We start from the raw sequence: 22,045 nt of genomic DNA on the forward strand, positions 1-22,045 counted from the left end.
AGATAGATGGCGTTCGTAAATGTTTTCTTCGTTTAAACTTTTAATTTCATGGATATGATAACAGACATATGCATCTTCTATCTTTGCTTTTAGGTATAAATGATGACACTTTTTATTACACCAAGGTACAATTACAACTTCCAACCATTATTATTCTGATCAAAATAAAGAAAAGCAATATAGGTAACAACATCATTCTATACATAATGTGATCCAAATATCAAGCAACTATCGTGTGTTTGGGGAACGTCAATTGAAAAGTCCCTAATTCTTCCTCATCGTACGAGCTGTAGAGAAAGTGGATAAATCTTGATTTGGTTTCTATACCTATCCAGATTACATAATATTAGAACATAAATTATGTTCTGATCAGGCTAAGCCACAAGACCTAACAAAGGTCGATAACTAACCTCGAGTAACATATTGAGTAGGTAAGAATTCGCTAGGAAAATATAAGCAAGCAGGCTACACAAAAGGTATTCCCTTTTGCCGATAGATCGATCGTCGATAAAAACAGCTTTGTTCCCTCTTGTTTAGTTTCTCTCAAGTGCATTATCTACCTGTATTTCCCTATACAACAGTGTTCTGTACACTTCATTCAAAAGCTTTAAGAACTTCTTGTTAACAAAGGAAAACGATTAAAGTGAGATAGCAACGTATACTTAATGATTAAACGAACTTACCTTAAGTGAAGTTCTATCATAATTATATGAAGGCTTCGTACGAAGAGATTAGGGAGAGATAAACACTTGTAGTACCGCGGAAGCGATCGTCATTCTCACACTATTTTGAGGGTATTTTCATTGTTTACAACCTACACATATATTTTTTTTTTTTTTTTGTGAGGTAGTTTGCAAAGCTAACGGGTCCACTATCTTGCGCTCGTCATTTAGTTTAGAGTCCTGTAATATTTCGCGATGACAGGGTGGGGATGAGATTTAAGTACTTAGTTCGTTTTATCTGACCATAAAACAAAAAAGGGCGGGCCCTAATCTCTTCGTACGAAGCCTTCATATAATTATGATAGAACTTCACTTAAGGTAAGTTCGTTTAATCATTAATTATATTCGGCTTCGTACTCGAGATTAGGGAGAGATAAACACTTGTAGATCTTTAGAGAACTATCGTGAAATATTAGAAAAAAAAAGGAGTGTAAAAGAAACTTGTACAGTTTGAATCAAGACTGTTTTATTTAAGTACTTAACACGAATGTTATAAAATTAATCATTACAAATAATTGCTTTAGCAAACGAGTCATCCTGATTCGTCAGATTTGTATTTAAAGGACGGTTATAAAATCGAAAAAAGGTATTAGAAGTACCGCTCCAGCCAGCCGTGCGGCGGATGGTATCGAGGCTGACGCCAAGCCGGTGCGCGCGCGACGCGGCGGCGTGCCGCGTGCTGTGCGCGCTGAAGGCCGCCGCCACGCCGCTGGCCGCCAGCATGTCGCGGATCCAGCGGCTGAGCGTCTGGCTAGAGACGGCCTTGTGTGGCCGCTTGGCGCTAATAAACAAGCGATTCACAGCACTTCGCAGTGGCGCTGTTTTACTTAAAAAACAAAGCAACGTTTTTCCCGGGCATATTTCGGGTTTTTCTGCAAAAAAGGGAAGAATCAACAAAGGTTGCTGAAAGCCAATCCTTGAGGTCTTTATTAGTTCAGTAATCTTTATAGTTACGCCAGTATCTGTAACTAGAATGTTATTTATATTGATTTTTGATAAGGTTTGGACCCTGTGCGCGGTGACCAATGCGAGAAGGATGGCTAACTTTTTTGACAATTGTTCCAAGGATAGGTCTTCGCAAGGAGGAAGCGACTCTAAATAATTCAACACGATCGATGTGTCCCATGTTGTATCGTATTTCGGCATGGGAGGACATAAACGAAATATGCCTTTAAAGAAACGTTTCACAGTTTGATCTTCGCCTACATGATCACCTACAATCAATGATATTGCTGAACGACAAGTATTCAGCGTACCGTACTGAGCTCCTTCATTATATAATTTTGACAAAAAAATTACAATTTCGGATATAGGTGCAGCGTATAAATCAATACTGTTTTCTTTACAATAATAATACCACTTCCTCAAGTAAACATCATATTGTCTGAAGGAAGCGTCAGACAGAGACGCAAGCATTATGTCGAGCGCAGCGAGTGGTGTATTTCTGTTTATCCATGCCGACCGGATAAGACTGCGGCCGCCAGGGTAACTGTGGTGTGCATGTTGCGATGATTGCTGCAATGAGGAGATAAAATTGCGTTTTCCTCAGGTCGAAAATATAAAATCTCAGAGATCACTAGCTTTCTAAAAATGGGGTACCATGGCTGGGAAGGCCACATGGGTACTACGAGAATACCTTTAGCTTCATCCGATATGATTTTTCTTAATACTTTAAGTACGACTGCAAATGGGGGAAACGCATAAAAAAATAATTTTGTCCACTCAATTGTAAATGCGTTAATTGCGTGAGCATCCGGATCTCGGTGCCAGGATACATAGACATCGCACTTTTTGTTTACTCTCGTAGCAAACAAATCGATTTGTGGGGCACCGAATGAATTTATAACTTTTTGGAACGTGTTAGGCGACAATTCCCACTCAATATCGGGGTGGATGCGCCGAGACTCGGTATCAGCTTCAGTGTTATCCACAGATCGAATATATGATGCGTAAATATATATGTCTCGACATTCACACCACTGCCAAAGGTTTTTAGTTACCTCCGTTAAATGGGGGTATTGTATACCGCCCATGCGGTTGATGTAAGAGATAGCGGTCGTGTTGTCTATTCGTAATAGAATTTGACAGTTGGTCAAGTTCTGTGCAAATATCTTTAAGCCGAAAAAGGCTGCAAGAATTTCCAAATAATTGATGTGCATGGCACGTTCCTGCTCGCTCCACATACCGCTAGCCCTCTCGTCACCGCAGGCGGCTCCCCATCCCGTAGTTGAGGCATCCGAGAAGATTTCCACGTCATAACTATCTTGTTTGATCCTGTTTACTGAATTTGAAATTGACCGATGCCACCATGTAAGGTCAGGTAATATAGAATCAGAAATGTCCATATAACTATCATAGTTGTCGTCTTGCAATAGTTTTAAATATTTGATGCGCTCGAAAAGTTTCGTATATAACCAGCCATATTCAATGGCTGGGCATGCTGAGACAAGCAAGCCAACAAAACAGGCAAATTCTCTAACTTTAACGCGTTTTATGGAAAAATATTTTTCTATTTCAGCTTTTATACGACATATTTTGTCGGATGGCAAACTAACGTGGAGCTCTTCTGAATTGATGTTGTAACCGAGAAATAAACAAGTTTTGCTGGGTATAGAAACACTTTTTTCCTCATTGATTATAAGACCGAGAGAAGTTAAAAGTGACCTCGTCTGTTGAACATTTTCAAGACAATTTTTGTAAGAATCGGCTACTAAAAACCAATCGTCTAGGTACACCGTGGATATAAAACCGGCAGAGCGAAGTAATTTAGCTACTGGCTTCATTACTTTTGTGAAAACGTACGGAGCAGTGCTCAGGCCGAAAGGTAAAACATTAAACTCATAAAGTTTTTGATCCCATTCAAATCGTAAATATTTCTTAAAATCTGGATCAATTTTTATCAAAAAATATGCATCTTTGAGATCAAGTTTAGCCATGTAATAATCTTTGAATATAAATTTTAAAGCTGTTCGGAAATCTTCAATTTTGAAGTGACTAGTTGTGATGAATTTATTGAGCTTTTTTAAATTGAGAATAAATCTCATTTTACCATTCGGCTTTGGCACTAAGAAAGTGCTCGAGATAAACTGCCCATCACAAGGCTGACATATGGAAATAGCGCCAATTGATAATAGGTCCTTAATAGCCTCCGCAAAGTGAACTTTCTCCTCACTCGAGCAGGCTCTAGTGGAGGGAGGACACGTTTGATGTACAGGCCGGGAAAAGGGTATTTTATAACCCTGTATATATGATAGAATGACTGGGTTCGAGGTGATAAGACGCCATTGATGATAAAAATCAGCTAATCTACCAGCATATTTTACCGGCTGTGCTAGATCTAGCGGCGGCTGTTCGCGGCCCGCGGAGGATTCGACCGCCTGGAGAAGGTTCCGCGCTGTCCTCTCGTCGCCGACGCCTGCGCGCTCCTTGTCGGAGGCTCCCTCGCTCGTGACGTCGTCGCTGCTGTCGGAGGCCGCGTCGGATTGAAAGTCTTCCAGTTTTTTGACGTGCTGGGTGCATTGTGTTTGCTGGTAGATGGTTTAGGCATAGATGTTGCCTTTAACTCTGCGCCTGATCTATAAATTGCTTTTGCGGACTTTAATGTGTTACATAAATCTTGTCCAAAAAGAAAGCTATCAACTTTGGCATTCTGGAGCGATTCTTTCATTTCTTTCTTTACTGAAAAGATAATAAAATTACGTCTAGTGATTGTATCGTTGTGTAGACAATCACACATTGTACGCCCAGAGTCGATTAATAATCGCAATAGGTCCGGATTCTTCTCTTTCGAAGACAAAAGGAGCGTAATCGCTTCGCCGAGACTAGCAATGGCGGTAGCCGTTAATTTTTGTTTTGTCTCGATAACTGCGTCACGCTTAATAACCGCATCCGATAGTGCAGCTTTGATTTCGGGGTTCAAAGTCGGTGCTCCAATCAATTTACAATTAGTAGGCACTAAATATTTGTTCATCAGTTCTTTTCTGTCTTCTTTAGGTAAACCATTCGTCGCCGTGTGTTCAAAACGAACAGCAACGTCTTTCTGGATATCCTTGCCATAATTAACAGATTTGGTAGGATCAACTCCGAGAATTTCTAAAATATCTGCATCTAATTCACTTGGGTCTTGAGATAACGTAGTTAGCTCGGCAAGGTCAACCTCCCTCGTACCGGCGGGGGCCGCGGTGGTTGCTGCGACGTCCTCGGGTGGCGGCGGTGTGCCCGGCGCGGCAACGGCGGCGGTGTATGCTTCTGCGTGATTGCGCGAGCTTGATGCTGTTAAATTCGGCGTAGGACTACAAGTTATGACTTGATCCAGACTCGACGGCGTCGGTGAAACCGAGAGTGTATGTGTGCAGTCTGCAACAATATATTTTTTGACTTGTAGGGCGGCATTGTAACCACGTGTTTTGTGAATCACTTTATGAAGAAGTAGCCCATAAGCTACCCGCAACAACAAGTGATAATGTGAAGAGGTAGCCCCTCGAACTACCCGCAACACAGAGTATTGACTACTAGACTTACGCCAAGTAGGTATAATGGTGAAGAGATAGCCCCTAAAGCTATCCGCAACTCCATATAGACGGTACGAAACAGTCCCTAAAACTGTTCACAATACCTCCTCCAATATTAAACATAGATAGTAATGTATTTACTAACCATTTCTTTCCGACTGTACAGCGAGGGGGTCATCCGACGACGACGATGAGCTGGATAAAATACGTCGGCGTCTTGAATGTTTACTACGAAGTACTGTTTCTTCTATTTTTCGCAACTTTTTGCGTAATTTATCGAAATCACTGTCCGTAAACTTTCTCTTAGGCATTTTTACGAAGTAAAATCAACTATAAAACAAGTAAACTTTTGACCTTGAAAAGTCGTTATGAACGCGTGCGGAATGACAGAACACTTACACACGAATGACGAGCGCAAGATAGTGGACCCGTTAGCTTTGCAAACTACCTCACAAAAAAAAAAAAAAAATATATGTGTAGGTTGTAAACAATGAAAATACCCTCAAAATAGTGTGAGAATGACGATCGCTTCCGCGGTACTACAAGTGTTTATCTCTCCCTAATCTCGAGTACGAAGCCGAATATAATTTTGTATTATAGTCGCTGCGACAAAGTTCTATTGTTAAAACAACCTAATTTCTAATGAGGGTAAAAACTGCCTAACTCTCCTGTCAGGGGGGTTAAAATGGCCATATCGAAGCAATTCATCTAAGAAAGCAATATTGCAATTTGATATTTGCGCATATCGAAGTAAGTGCGCAATGCAAACAAATGTCAAGTAGCAATATTGCTTTCTTAGATGAATTGCTTCGATGTGGCCATTTTAACCCCCCAAGTGTCGCTACTGTTGGGTGTTCTTAAATTTTGACAGTTCCCCATACTATTTGAGTAAAAAACATAGGTATGGTTTTGGTTATATTTTTACACTAAAACCCTGTGCGCAGCGTTTAACTGCCAAATCAGTGTTATATCTATTCCCTAAAGATCGGAAAGAAGAAAACATAGAAAAACTTATTTTCAATTAAAACTGCCTTTTTCCAACTGATGGTTTTTCTTTTTCGTAAATCATCTTTCAGACGGGATACACTCCACGTTGCTCCACATTTTAGAGTAATTTATCACGAATTTTAGCTGGACAGTATGGAGAACTGTTGAAGTTTAGGAACACTCAACAATACGGCCACCTACGTAATTTGAGCTTCTAATTTTCATCCTTATTATATCAATAGGGCCGTTACACGTGCCCCAACCTTCATAATGGAAAAATTTGTGTCACCAAATTATATTAGTAATAAAATATTACGATGTCTCAATTACAGTCAGATTATAGGGAATAAACGAAAATGTATTATGGCGGAAAAACATAATAGGAAATTAGTCATGTAAACATTTATTTTTTTAATTTCTTCGAATTAACAACAAACATTTGTTTTCATTTCAAATTATACTTCCTTTTCTTATTGGTTACTAACATTATTGACCATGAATAAAGACCGAGAACAAACTTTTTAAATTTTTAAATAATAAAAGCAAGAACACATTCAGCTGCTTCCCAAGCATGTCTTAAAATCCGACAAGGATTGTGTCCTTTCTAACATGATTGAAAAATTTGATAGGCGCATCATAGAAATTCGTATCTACAATGGCTGCATTTTTTTTTCTAATTACTTGTAACTGCACACGCCATCATACATAACAAGCTCACGACAATATCCCAATTGGGGTAGTACATACATAGCAAGATAAACTAAGTACCGCGCCTCACCGAGCTTTCTGGTAGACCAGGGAACCAGGGGTTACGGGAGGGTGTTTATGTTTGTATTAATTTAAAAAATAACTATGCAATAGGGTATCGCCAATTTAAGAACCACGCTTCTGTCGGTGTAGCATTCTCCGTGCTAAAAAGTAGCTACTTTTAAAAAAAAAATAGGGCAGTGGTTTCCCTCTTGCCTTCCGCCCCGCAGAACTCTGTCTGACGCGAGTGGGATTGAGCCCAGAATAGTCTATTTCAAAGGAGTACTAGGACTTCAGTCCTCCGCCTCGGAATAGTACAGTTACTGCAATAGGTAATCAATCATAAATGAACATCTCAAAGCTACCCACACGATACTCCAAATATACTTCATAAAACAACGAATAAAACTTTTTCCTCCCAAATTGAACGCCTTCCTCATCGATATATTTTCTCACATCTCTAGATTGGCTCCAGAAGAAAAATGTATCTCCAAGTTTACTCCAGCATAACTTATTCGAATTAATGTTGTGGGAATAAGTTACCGTGAATAATTCTCCCCGAATTATGGATTGCCGAAGAGTGCTTCATCAATGCCTCAGTTACATTATAGCCTCCTGCCTCACTTTTGGAGGCAAAACAACTTTGTCATATGAATTTATTTACCTTAGATCCCCTGTGTAACACTAATTTATTATGCTCATTACTTCTGTTTCTCTTTTTGTTCCTATATGTTTAATACCGAAAAAAGTTGATAAATGGACTCTATTTCTTTATTTTTAAAATCAAAGTCGAGACATTCGTGGGTAGACTTAATTTAGTCCTTCAGTAGTTAAGCAGTCGATTTATCTTTAGATACTGAATCCATTTACGACCCTTTAGTATTTATATAGTAGGCTATGAATAAGAATAACATCAATTTGCTTACACAACGTATGCCCTTGGTGGCGATAATAAAAAAAAAACAAATTGAAACACTAAGTACGTGACATTCAAGTTCCAAAAAAGACATAATATTTATCTACCTACTACATTTATTACTTGGCTTGATATTCGATGCGGTAACATATCTTACAGAAACTACGATAATAACAAAACAAAATAACATTCAAAAAGAGGGCAAAGAAAAACATGAAAGCCACAATTTTGGTAACAAACAGAATATGTTGGGCATGCTTCACTTGTTGTGAGCAGTATTGTGTTTTGCTGGAGCCATCATTGTGTTTTCGAGCATTCGTTTCCTTACGAAACGGCAGTTAGGAATATTTATTGGATGAACTTGTAGCGTGACGCCGCTTTTTAGCCAATTGTAGCCATTTTTGTAACGCTATCCTATACTTGTGGTGATGTATCGTGAATTCGTGAGTAATAAAAGTTTCGATGGCGAGTTTAGGTGTTTGGTAAATCTGTTCCCGTAGTTTATTATCTAGTGGTTACAGCCCACTATTGCTTGCGAGGACATTACCTGCTGCTAATGTTCTACCGGATGAAATATTGGCTTTATTACTTCGAAAGCTTTTGGGACCACTCGTGTTTAGCTACAAACTAAACAGTGAAGGATATTACCAACCTTTATTTAAACTTTTAGATGACCTGTACGTGATTAATATAGCTTCTGTAGTCCCATGGTTGAGCGTTGGGATCCAGAGATCCCGGGTTCGAATCCCGGCGTGGACATACCACAAAAATCACTTTGTGATCCCTAGTTTAGTTAGGACATTACAGACTGTTTACCTGTTTGTCCGAAAGTAAAATTATCCGTGCTTCGGAAGGCACATCAAGCCATTTAGTCCCGGTTACAACTTACTGATTTAGGTTAGTTGTCGTTTTAGTAACCCTGACACCAGGGTGGATGGGGTTGGTTAACTACCTCACAACCCACTCGATAGAAGAGGAGCACGAGTGTAATGTTACAACTTATTTATTTATTTATTTTATTTATTTATCATAGATAGAATTTATTGCTACATTTTAAATAGTTAACATAGGAAAACCCAAAAAGGGTTTGTCCCGACATTAATCCCACATATTATTATACTAGTACATCTTATACTAAAGACAAGTACAATCAATTTGCGACACCCAACGAAGTTGCTCGCGCAGCATAGGCTGCTTGTTTTTACAAACACATGTTTATAGCGATATACCAAAGCGGCAATCTACGCCGCAACGAACTACACCTCCGCTGGATATCACAATATCTTTACAAACTCTGAGAGTATTGCGCTTATAATTATTATGATGTAACAAGAAAGGCTAGGAGTAATCCACGTAAGATACGGATGCTCTTTTACTCCTAAATATGTCTGGAGACTCTAATAAAAAGTGGAAAAATAAATGAAATAAAGGTAGCACTCAACTTTGGCTTCCATATTTTCCAGGGAAAATAATGACTCGATCGACAAACTTTGTGTGCTAAGGCGCACTTTTTTGCTCTGTTCGAAGTTGTTATTGACTTTTAAATTACCCTTCAAACTAGAATAGGTAAGCGCTTTAGAAACTTGCAAAATTTTGCTAATGTAGACAGAATTTATGCTAAATCGTAACAGTTTCCTGTTTCTTTGCATATTTTACCGGTCGGCAGTACTTACGAAGGTATTTTATTATCTTTCAAAGATACTAAAGCATAAAATGTGTATGTTTATATAAGTGTTATACATTTGCGTTTATAGTTTCTATTGGGCTACACATATTGCTGTACTCAAACGTGACGAGAAAACAAATTAGTAGGTATTTTACGTCGTTTAGTTTTGCAATAGAAACGTGCATTTAGGTACTGTATGCTTTGATAGCATACCTACAGTACCTAAATGCACGCTTCTTTCTAGCAGCCATCTATTACTACTAGCAGTCATGAAACGGAATATTTTTGTTTGATCTGCATAAATTACAATTGTCAAAGTTCGACCTGTCTTATCTATTTTATATTGACTCTACACCGGTGATGATAGGTACCTATACCTCAAACTGACCACAACCATAACATTATAAATCCCACATAACGGGCGCATAAACCTTTTCAATTATTATAATCCCGGACACGCATAATAAAATCTGAGTGGTCTGCCATCTGAAAGTCTTATTAAACTTTATGACCCATCTTGTTTCGACGGACAGGACTTATGCAAATGAATGAAGGGTTCCAGTTGCTGTATCCAGGATTAGAAGGGCCGGCGTCTCGGTCTGTTTTTACAACGCCACATGGTGTCGGGTTTAAAGCGAAACACAGCGAAAGGGTTGGTTGCGAGCAGGACTCCATTGTTTATTAATTTTGAGCACCCTTGTTCTAAGTTTGCCTCTGGTAAAGTCTGGTTGATGTCGTAACTATGGTTTTGTGCAAGGTGCTGAATTTATTATCGTTTGACATCTGCTTGTTGTAGGTTAGGAGTAAAAGCTAAATTGGAGGCCTACCACAAATTGTACCGCAGTATGATATGCCCACTTGAGTAATCAAAAACACCTTTACGGCCGTTGTCAGCACTTTTCGACACATCAAACTGCGGAGTAGCTTATACATTAGTTGATGGTAAGCCTCTTGTACTAGCAGTTTCCATTTTTTTATAACTCCAAAACCATACAAGCATCGAACGCAAGCCACTAGCAAATGTTAAAAGCGTTTTAAGCCCAGCCAGGCTTGCTATAATCTCTGAACCACATCAGCTGTTATGAAATTAAGCGGAAAAATATTTTCATACTCAAAGCGTAATATATTTATCCTCCATCATGGTATCTGACTTCAGTTATCTGTGAATTTTTCTCAGCGCGTCGTCTTTAAGATATTTTCTAGACATGAGCTTTATCGTTAAAATATTAAGGTTTTTGAGGATGCCGTATAATGTTACTAGTTCACTTTTAACTTATTACCGGGTGAGAGCCTTCAGCGCTCCCCATTTGTCCGGCCAAGTAGTTAATGCCATCTGCGGAAAATGTACAATAAGATACGTCAAAAATAAAAGCTCACTTTTAAACACGTTATTGTTAACAGGAAAGATGTAGCGGCCTAATCACCAGGAAGCTTTTCGTCCACACTTCCAAATAAATTCATAATATAATCATAAATTCGTAACGTTCACTCCAGGAAAAGATTAACTAAGTCGCTTTGTGATATAGTATTTAATGTAGATAGTCATATTGCTACCTAGACAATCTGAGATTATAATAATATTTTTTATTGCCAAAAAAGTGGGTACAATTCTTTCCTTAAACATAGCTTAGTATAAGACACAAATATAAATAGGTAGGTACCATCGCTAAGTATAAAAATACTTGTATTACAGCCTATGATGCTTCTTTCCTGGATATTTATATTTAACGTAAATTAACCAGTCACTAAGCTACGTTCCGTTCCGTGCTCGCTGCGAAAATCGCTAATGTGAAAGCGCTCTTTGTAGGAAACTATAGTGATTAGGTAACATTTTTTTTTTTCAATGTACTTGCTTCTCATCTCCACCAACCCGCAGTGGAGCTACGTGATAGAGTATGCTCCATACCCCCTCCGGTTGATTGAGGGGAGGCCTGTGCCCAGCAGTGGGACGTATATAGGCTGTTGGATGTACTTAAAAGGTAATGTACTTATTTAAAGGTCTATAATTACGTGAAAGTGTGTGGTACGTTTGCATTTAAGTATACCAATGAGAATAAAATACCTTTTTATAAAAGAAATACCTACTTCAGTTTTAAAACATTGAACTTGTTTAATATTTTCACTTTCTGGTTTAATATTACTTACATTAAATAAAGTGTTGGAAAAAAGCACACGCATTTTTGAATTTCAATTTTGTTTTTCGAACGGTAGCTACCTTTCTGTATAACAAATAAAATATTTTCAACTTGGACTACATTTTATAATATTTATACACAAACAACGTGTCACAAACACAAAATAAACTTAAATAGAGCTAGATATAACCCAAGCGAATCATACAGGCACGTCGTTATTATCCAACTACCTGGTCGCGTAATGTCTGTTTAATTCACACGGGTTATACTTCCTCGTACTATCCTTTCACACATCCCTGTTGTGTTATAGTAACAACGCCTTTGATAAGAGTACATCGCTTCTAATCTTCTCCTTTGTGTTTTTGTCTTAGAAAACCTCCCTTGGGTTTGAGGAGGCGACCGGCAGTGGCTTAAAAGTACATTGTCTTTGTCAATACTGGGAAATGTTAGGGCCATTTTAGGGAAACATTTTGGCGTAACGCATGTATCCTTAAAATAAGTATCGCTAAGGGAACCATTATGCCAAGATTTCTCCTCGCAACGCAGATAGGTTTAGGTGGGTAATAAATAAAGGGTTTTCTTTTACGGGGGACTTTATCAAGTTTGTACAAGGACCACAGACATAATGTTCGGGCCTTTTTGTAACTAAGTTCCTTTAAGCCGACGTATTAGATTCGACTGCGGTAAAAAAGTTTACGTTAGTGCGTTACAGAAAATAGCTTTACTCAGTAATCCCCATTTGGTTAATCAAAAACTTATTTTAGATATTGCATTCTAAATGTGATGAACTACTTATATAGATTGGTATATCTAGTTATACATATGTTATTGTAGATGAAGCAAGAGAAGTGTATCAGGATCGAAGCAAATGGAATTCCACAGTCTCTGCTTACCCCGGTGGGAAATAGACGTGCGTTTTTTTTTTAAAGAACGTCTAGGGATCTGTGCCGTGGTTTTTCTTGCAGCTTCTTTTCCCCTACAGATTGTGAGAAGCTGCAGTAGTTTTAGGCGGATGAGACGTTCGTTATGTAAAAATTGACGATTCAAACTGTAACTATGTTAACTACTGAATAAAGATATTTTTGAATTTGAATTTGAATATGTTTGTTCGTAGATACGTAGTAGCTACAACATTATACGCGAAACTTTGTATAATTCGATTCGCGTCCGCTGATTGTGTTCTACACCCACCGGCTACTTACAGTTAGAGTAATCCCGTTTTAGCCTGAACAAAGTAAGTGCCTTTAATACCGCCACTATTTCACGTAGATAATTGCTTGGCGAAGCGGTCCCCAGATTAAGCCTGCGACAACAGCGAACACCTCTTTTAATACCAAAGTTTGTCGGGTGACCGGGAAAAATAACACCGTAACATATTCAATTAAAGGAGATAATAGTTCCTTGTATTTGTTTGAGCTTGAGGTAAAAGGTATTTTGGTGTGTTTGCTTACTGGGTATTATATGCGTTCCGTGTGCGAATGAGGATGAAATAGCAATTTACTTGTTTGAAGACGCCGATGGTGGTGATTACTTTATTGGTAGAGTCCCTACACCTGAGTTTGATCAGCAGCTGGGCAACCTGTATTTTTTCTCTTAACATGTTTTTATTATCTATGAATTACTTTATCCAAAACACTGGAAATCGATATCTGGTTCGTATTGTATATTCGTTTTAGCTACGAATAATTAAAGTAACATTTTCTTTTTTTGCTTTTAAAGCCAAGACGGTTTTAAACTAATCAGAACAGATATTATTATATCGTGAATTCTGTCCCTACGTTTGAAACTACCACAAGTAAAAACAAACATTATTGTTTTAATGTTATAAGCTTGCGTTTGACCAGAATCTCATCTGATGGTAACTGACGATTTAGTCTAGGGCGGATCACGCGTACCTCATCACCAGCCCATTAACGTCCCCAATGCTGGGGCACGGGCCTTCCCTATGGATGGATATTGAGATCGGGCCTTAAACCACCACGCGGGCCCAGTGCGGATTGGTTAACGACTGCTAATGCAGCCGGGACCAACGGCTTAACGTGCCTTCCGAAGCACGGAGGAGCTCGAGATGAAATCTTTTTTTGTGGTCACCCATCCTATGACCGGCCTTTGCGAAAGTTGCTTAACTTCAACAATTGCAGACCGAGCGCGTTTACCGCTGCGCCACCGAGCTCCTCAACGCGTACCTAGCAAATGCTTATTCACTCTGGCCTTGATGACTCCCAGATTATAACGAGTGGGAAAAACAGACGACGGCAAGCAAGTTCCAATCCTTCGCTGTTCGCATCAAAAAGGAAGAGGCGAAACGTTCAGTGCGGCTTGGTGGTATATCCAAACATAAGGATGAAATATTTCATTTATTATTTAAAATAACAAACAAACGTCCACGCAACCAGTTACAAAGGCATAATTTTTAATCGTTATTGAACAATGACACTTTTTCATCGCAGATGGCATAATAATGCCCTATTTAAATTTCATATGAAAGAAGGGGAACATTTGAATAATAAAATAGCACTCCGTATAATTCCCTATTTACGAGTATCCCAAGTCAAGCAAAAATATCGATTTGATGACGCCACCTACGTCCATTGACTGCACGAAATTAAGTAAAAAAATATATCAAAATAATCAACATCAATTTAAGAGCCACGCTCTTGTCGGTGTAGCATTCTCCATTATAGTCTAATGATGTCTATCAAGAGTCAATTATTTAACTTCCTTATAAGACACGACGTTCGCCTTCTCTTTAATTTTTTCCATATTATTATAAGCTCTAATTGGTCTTCACCTTTCGCTCTTTCCTTCTGTCTTCCCTTCTAAGGTGTTTTTAATAAATTTGTCGTGTCTTTTTTAGTATCCTTTTGTCCTCAATAACTCTCAATATCTATCAAAATGTAGCCTTCATAATATGTATTTCGATAACGATTTTTACAAGCGTATGAAGGTATGAACAACAAAGTTATATAAATAAATAACTAATAAGGATTTCAATATAAATCAAATCAAATCAAAATTAAATATACTTTATTGCACAAAACTAAAATTTCAACAACCAATTCAATTCAATTCAAGTAAATTTTTCAATTATTTTTTATTCTGTCATGTGATTCCACTAAGAATTGATAAGGGTTAAAAAGTATTATTTAGCTACTCAAATAAAAAGAACACGCGTCTATATTCCCGGAATAAAAAAAAAACTTTAAAAGATCCATCCATTACCGCTTCACTACATGATTCCAATTAATAGACATAGTAAATCCCCATCATAGAATTATACGCTCTGAACAACAATGGTCTTAAAAAAGTTTTAATTCCCAACCCCAATTCATATCGTTTGATTACCTTTTTGATTATAAAGGGGTGTACTCGTGAAGGGTTGTGTTCGGTCAGTTGGTTGATAGCCATCGGATTTGCATCTGTCTGCTCTCTTTTGCATGTCAAACATATTGAATACATAGATACTTATGGCTATGTAATATTTGTATTCAATAATATCGAAATGTGTTGTATTATAATAAATGTGTTGTGAAATAGAGTAGTCTAGTTACATGTTTAAACATCATAGAAGGAAAAACTTAAGGAAAGAGAGGAAGGGGTAGACCTAGGAGAACATTTATGAAACGAATAAAGGAGAAGGTGCAGGTCGTGTCGTATCAGGAGGTGAAGGATTTGGCGGAAAGAAGAGAGGAATGGCGATTACTCCACCGACAAGAGCGCAGCTCTTAAATAAAGAGAGAGAGATACATGTTGAAGTAAGTGTGTGGGTTATAGTTGATACCTGAGTAAAACGTACTCATACATACGTCTTAATTATATTAGTTATCACGGAAATCGACAGAGCCACAAAAAGTAGTCAATAAAATATCAGCTACTTTGCCCAGTGGTGTCCTAATCTTGATTGAACCGTATTTAGTGATTCAATTATCGAATAATGGCCTTGACAGCGTCTCTTCGAACGGCGATTCTCGCTACGGTGAGTCTCTTTACGGCGAGTGGCTTGACTTCGCTTTTGTCACTTATGCGTACAGTTCAAAACACAATTTTAAACAAGCAACATACAATAATATACCGCATTTTTATTTTTTCATTTATTCAACAGTTTATTGCAAACAGAAGAGAATATAAAATCAATTATACTAACACAAGACAGACAAGCAGTTCGGCTTATTTCTAGTAGAAATCTTCCAGCAAACCGGGAGAGAGATAAACTTAAAACTAAGAGAGGGCAGATAGGCGTTTATATCAATAACAAGTTAAAGGACAATGAGTCAAATAGTTTCTTCCACTACATATCATCATCATCATCAGCCGTACGACGCCCACTGCTGGGCATAGGCCTCCCCCAAGGATCTCCACGACGATCGGTCCTGCGCTGCCCGCATCCAGCGGCTTCCCGCGACCTTCACCAGATCGTCGGTCGGTCGCCCACAAACATATAATTATTTATTATTGCGTCATGTTAGACAGAAGACGATTCCTTAGACGACCAGAGGAATCAAAAAGGCCATATTCAAATAGTTCATCTAAAAAGCAATATTGCTATTTGACATTTGCGCATATAACAGTAAGTGCGCAGTGTCAACAAACGTCAAAAATAGCAATATTATATTCTTAGATGTAACGTTTTAACCCCGCTTTGGTAGATATTATGAACATGATAAGCAGCATAATCAAATTCTATTGTTTTCTTTTCATCCCTGACAATGCATGGAAAAGAAAATGTAAGTACCTATAAACCCGGCCTATACCCAGCAGTGGGCGTCGTACGGCTGATGATGAAGTACCTATAAGGGGCAATGCGTTTGTAGTTTAGGTCATAAAAACATTCAGTTAAGATATATTATACTGCTACCACGCTGAAATCTGAAACGAAATAATAAACTGACTTGTAACAAGTTTATCTATGATAATTACGTTGAATACTTGAATTTTGACGGCCTTGAAACATTTGTGGTGGGCAAAAGACATAAGGGTCGGAATTTTAATGAAACCGTAGATTTTAAGAAGTTAATTCTGGGTAACAAAATGTTTATGTTTTTAGTTGATATTTTTTGAGTTCGTAAACACATTAGTCAACTCAATAGTAACGGCCTCGTGGTCCAGTGGTTTGAGCGTTGGGCTCACGATCCAGAGGTCCCGGGTTCAAATCCCGCTGGGGATACATCACAAAAATCACTTTGTGATCCCTAGTTTGGTTAGGACATTACAGGCTGATCGCCGGATTGTCCGAAAGTTAGATGATCCGTGCTTCGGAAGGCACGTTAAGCTGTTGGTCCCGGTTACTACTTACTGATGCAAGTAAGTAGTCGTTACATGAGCCATGTCAGGGGCCTTTGGCGGCTCAATAGTAACTGTGATATCAGGGTTGATGGGGTTGGTAATCCACCTCACATCCCACACGATAGAAGAAGAACTCAATAGTGATTGTAGTCCATTCACCGGCTTGCTTCTCAAGCGGAGAGCCCCGGTTCGAACCCCGGTAGCTACCCGGATATGCACCAATGAGTTATTATTTATCTTAACTTTCACTATAAGTCTTCACTACCACAATATAGGTCAGTGAGGTGTGGGTACTCAGTTCATCTTGCAATAGATGTACCTCTGACTACCCCATTGGAATGTACTTGTGAGCTTATGGTTATGTTTAAAACAAACGTTTATTTTTTCTCTTTCATGTCCCACTAACTTTCGCTTAAAAGCCGGTAAAAGCAACATTTGCTCAAAAAATTGAGATTTAAACACAAAACAGAAAGTGCAAATATAATAGAAGTTTGCACAGACCACCCACAGTTTTAATTGCGAAGTAAATAGGGGAGCTTTTTATAAGAGAATTTACTACCGGCATGTGGTGAAGGACGGTACGAAATTAAAAAGTAAAATTAACTCTTTCCCTTCTATTGCATAATGTTGACAGTAATAGATTTGGTTTTAATATAAGCGTAGAAGTTTATTTGATATTCTTAATAGAGAATAGGGAAATTTTCATTTAGTACCTAAACTTATTTCAGTTTTATCATTCAAGCTCGCTATTTTCTTTTTTTATATATTCGCTCGCTGGTTACTACGACATTACATTCGATTTTTATTGTCAATTCTTTATGGGTTTATTCATCATCATCAGCCCATTAACGTCCCCACTGCTGGGGCACGGGCCTTTCCTATGGATAGATAGGGAGATCGGGCCTTAAACCATCACGCGGGCCCAGTGAGGATTGATGGTTATTAACGACTGCTAATGCAGCTGGGACAAACGGCTTAACGTGCCTTCCGAAGCACGAAGGAGTTCGAGATGAAAACTTTTTTTTTGTGGTGACCCATCCTATGACCGGCCTTTGCGAAAGTTGCTTAACTTCAACAATCGCAGACCGAGCGCGTTTACCGCTGCGTCACCGAGCTCCTCGAAAAGTAGTAAAAGTAATTAATTAATAACTTTACTTTTTGAAGCCCGTGGTAGATAGTCTTTTTGTATTGTCATTTCCTCATTGATTGCGAAATTTAATGTATATTTTTTATTACTTACAAAATAGCAATAAAGGCCCAGCTAAAGCCTTCGCAAGCAGGCCATAGTGTGGCCGTAAACTGAACAATCACATCACAATGCGGTCATGAGTGGTGTTTGGTGCTCCAACATTTAACAGCATCTATAAAAATGTTTGTGTCACTCACTTTGAGAGAACAACTTTCGTCATTCCGACTTTTAGTGGAATGAGATACATCCGCATCTTCCCTATAAACGTTCTATGCATTGTCAGGGGTGACAAAATAATCCATACTAATTACAACTAATTATAAATTCTAAGAAGAAGTAACATTTATATGTCTAATAACAGTAGTAACATACACAAACAACACACTGTTATAACAGTATAAGTTATCTAACTATAAGCCAGTCGCTGAGCTAGGAATAAACTCAAATATAGAACAGAATAGCTGGCCGAGTACAGTTTACTTTTGTTTCTCTTTGTGAGTTATTATACTGAAGTTTTAACTTTTACTCATATTGCAATTGTTAGACAGAAAAGAATCGATGGGGCTAATCTAGACTGATACATCACTATGCTAATAAACGCTATAACACTAGTTTACGTACTATGATAGATCTAATTCTTACCACGCATTGAAGCTATTGTAAAATGTTATGTTCTTCTTCTATCGTGTGGATTGTGAGGAGGATTACCAACCCCATCAACCCTGGTGTCAGGGTTATTACTGAGCCGCCATAGGCCCCTGACATGACTGAAGTAACGACTAGTACGTACTTACATCAGTAAGTAATAACCGGGACCAACGTTATGAACGGGACCAATGTTAATGTTATGTTTATTGAAATATATTCACTAATTGTTCTGAACTACTAGTTCTGTTCAATAAAATGTGCATTCATAATATTAGAGTTCAAATGAGCTGAAAGTACTTCAAGAGTCTTCCAAATCGTACAAGCTGTCAGAATTTTGACAGAACGACATAACTTTTTTGGTTTTCCATGTTAACGCCAATCAACAAAACGACATGGTACCGTCAAAATCTATAAAATGAACGTGACTAAATTTTATCACGTGCCTCATATTAGCCCGGCTGATATATTTTATTAAGTATATAAAGATAATAAACATTGAGAAGCGTTTAAATACATAACAAATATTTTACTTATAGAAAGTGCCTACTTGTATGATCGGTTATTATTATTATTTATTGACAGGCACAATACCAGGACAGGAAAATACAGGAAATTGCTCTCTTATATGCATATATTCTTTCATTCTTGTATCCACTTCCTTGTCATAATAGTAATAATTCCGAGACAAATCGCAATATTTATATTTACGAGAGTGGCTTCAATAAAGAATTGCAGTACCTACTCTGATATTTTTTTTCTTTTGGTGATAATCTTGAGAAGCTCATCATGACTGGGCAAGTTAATGGGATAAGGTCTCGTGGACGCAGCCCAACCTAGTTTCCAACTAGACAAATCAGTTACTTTTTACTAAACGTTAAAACACGAAATTACTAGTATGAAAAGCTTTTTTTTTCTTTTTTTTTTTGTTATGTTGGTATCATTATATGTTTATTGCACCAGCCCGTGCTCCACTGAATAATCTTCTTTCACCCTAAGGTTGCCTGGCAGAAGTTGCTGTTTAGCAATAAGGCCGCCTATTGTGCTTATGTTTTATTCGTATGTTTATGTCCTTTATATATGTTCTTGTGCAATAAAGTATTATTGATTGATTGATTGATTGAAAAGCACACTGTGACGTCTTAGATAAACATGATAAAAAATGTGAGACCTATTTTCTTGATTAAATTTCATAAAAATAAGTCTACTACAAAAAAGAAATTTTTTTCATTCGTTTTAGATCTGTCTTTATTTCGTAATTAGAATTTCATAATTCATCTTTAACCTAGTACGCGACCCATTTAGGAATACGACGAAAGGAGATTGATTTTTGACATGTTTAATTGTAGGTTTGTTATTCGGTCAATGCGGAGCGCTGAGAGCTCACAACTGGTAATAAAGGTGGCCAGTTAGTGTCCTAGTAGCGTTTGCACATTGCCTACAATGTAAATAGAACACGTTTACCTAATAAAAACCTATTCGCCTAGCCGTAAGAAGGCATTTCAAATCGTATAAGAGTCGTTGATGTATAAAATGTCCCCTACAGTGGATGTAAACGGCTTAACATGGCGATAAAGAGTCATAAACGAACAGTAACGTCTCGTTATGGGGGTGTCCCGCTAAGCAAATTTGTCTTTTCCACAAAAAATACTTTTAGCGTTTAGTTACGGGTTTTTAATCTGATTTATTTTAGCGAGGTACCGCCAACATTCGTTTGTGAATGGGAAATAGTATTAAATGTTCAACTGAATCAATCTTCTTCTTCTATCGTGTGGATTGTAAGGTGAATTACCAACCCCATCAACCCTGGTGGCTTGGTGGCCGTTGGTCCCGGTTATTACTTACTGATGTAAACGTAGTCGTTATTTAATTAATTATAGAGCTGTTGAGTGATATAGGCTATTAAAGCCGGGTACCACATAGGGTAAATATTTAATAGCTAAAATCAATACAACAAAGTTTAGCTGAATAGGTAGGGTCACCTAAGAGAAAAAAAACTTAGACCGAATTTTTTAACTTAAAACCTAGCAGACGCCAACCAAAAAATAGAATATGCAAAGCCCTTACTGGCTGCTCAGTCGGAAAAGGTATAAGTGGAATACGTACACACGTTCGAAGCGTTATGTTATAACATATATCCATACTAATTTGCAAACCGCAGAGTGCACCCAATTGACCATTTTTTTTTTCTCACAGCGGTCCCACCAGTGAAATAAAGCCGTTTTTGGATATAATCACAGATCTGTATGCAAATCTCAATGGACACGGCAGTGGCGAGTTTTAATTGCGTAACGGATGGGTATTCGCGCTCGTAACAGAGGGGAAATTATATCTTTATTAATAACTGCCTGAGTTTGCCTACATTTGTAATTTTATTAGCAAATATATATACGCTGGGAAAATTTTGTAAGTTCTATCCGCGACTTTTGGGCGATGAGCTGTGCAAAAGTGACTGGAACAAACGACTGTCACTTCTGTCTGACACATTCGTGATTGTATAGAGAATGAAAACTCCATATTGGTTTTTTCCCGCCACAAACCTACACCGGCCTCCGGCAGACCTTTTTCTCTTGGTTCAAAAAAGTTTGAGTGTAATAGGTACGTATAAAAAGGCGGTAATTCTATACGTTTTCCAAGAGATCAAATAAGCTTTAAATATAGGCTATTAATTATATTGAGTAGTCGAACGAAAAACTGTCAAAGATAGACCTTTGCTACATCCCTACTAAATATAACATCATGTTAATGTTTTTAAAAATACTTCATTCGTAAAATACTAAGTTAATGCATTCATAAATTTTTATCACTCTTCTTATCACCCTTGTGCAGGTTATAAAAAAAAATTAATGAAGCGCTCTCAACATCTCATCAACATCATTGCAAAGACGCCATTAAGGCAAACACACTCTCAGGCATAAACACGCACTCATACATAGGTACACGCACACATTCGCGACGCTTATCTGTAAAAAAAATTCGAGAAGCACATAACATAATATTGTCGTCCAACCCACATTAGATCATCGCAGTTGATTACAGCCCAAACTGCCCGAACTCCCTTTTTATGAGTCCACGGGCCAGTGCCTAACGTTATGCCCTGCTGAGATTAAAAGTAATAGTTCCAGATAACCCTAAAACGTAATTTATACTCTTAAGTACACTCCTTTTAACCGCATAAAAGGAAATTTATATTTACTCAACGTGGTTTAAAGTAATAACACGTTTTGTATAGTTACAATGTTTT

General features: G+C 37.9%; 1 protein-coding gene across 1 annotated transcript in view; it reads right to left on the reverse strand.

The window, feature by feature from the left end:
- Positions 1-22,045, reverse strand: part of LOC126371947 (uncharacterized) — a 77,553-nt gene that overhangs the window by 49,318 nt on the left and 6,190 nt on the right. The gene's annotated exons all lie outside the window — the stretch shown is intronic.

The sequence above is a fragment of the Pectinophora gossypiella genome, chromosome 13 (assembly GCF_024362695.1).
Source record: "Pectinophora gossypiella chromosome 13, ilPecGoss1.1, whole genome shotgun sequence".
NCBI classification, from domain to species: Eukaryota; Metazoa; Arthropoda; class Insecta; order Lepidoptera; family Gelechiidae; genus Pectinophora; species Pectinophora gossypiella.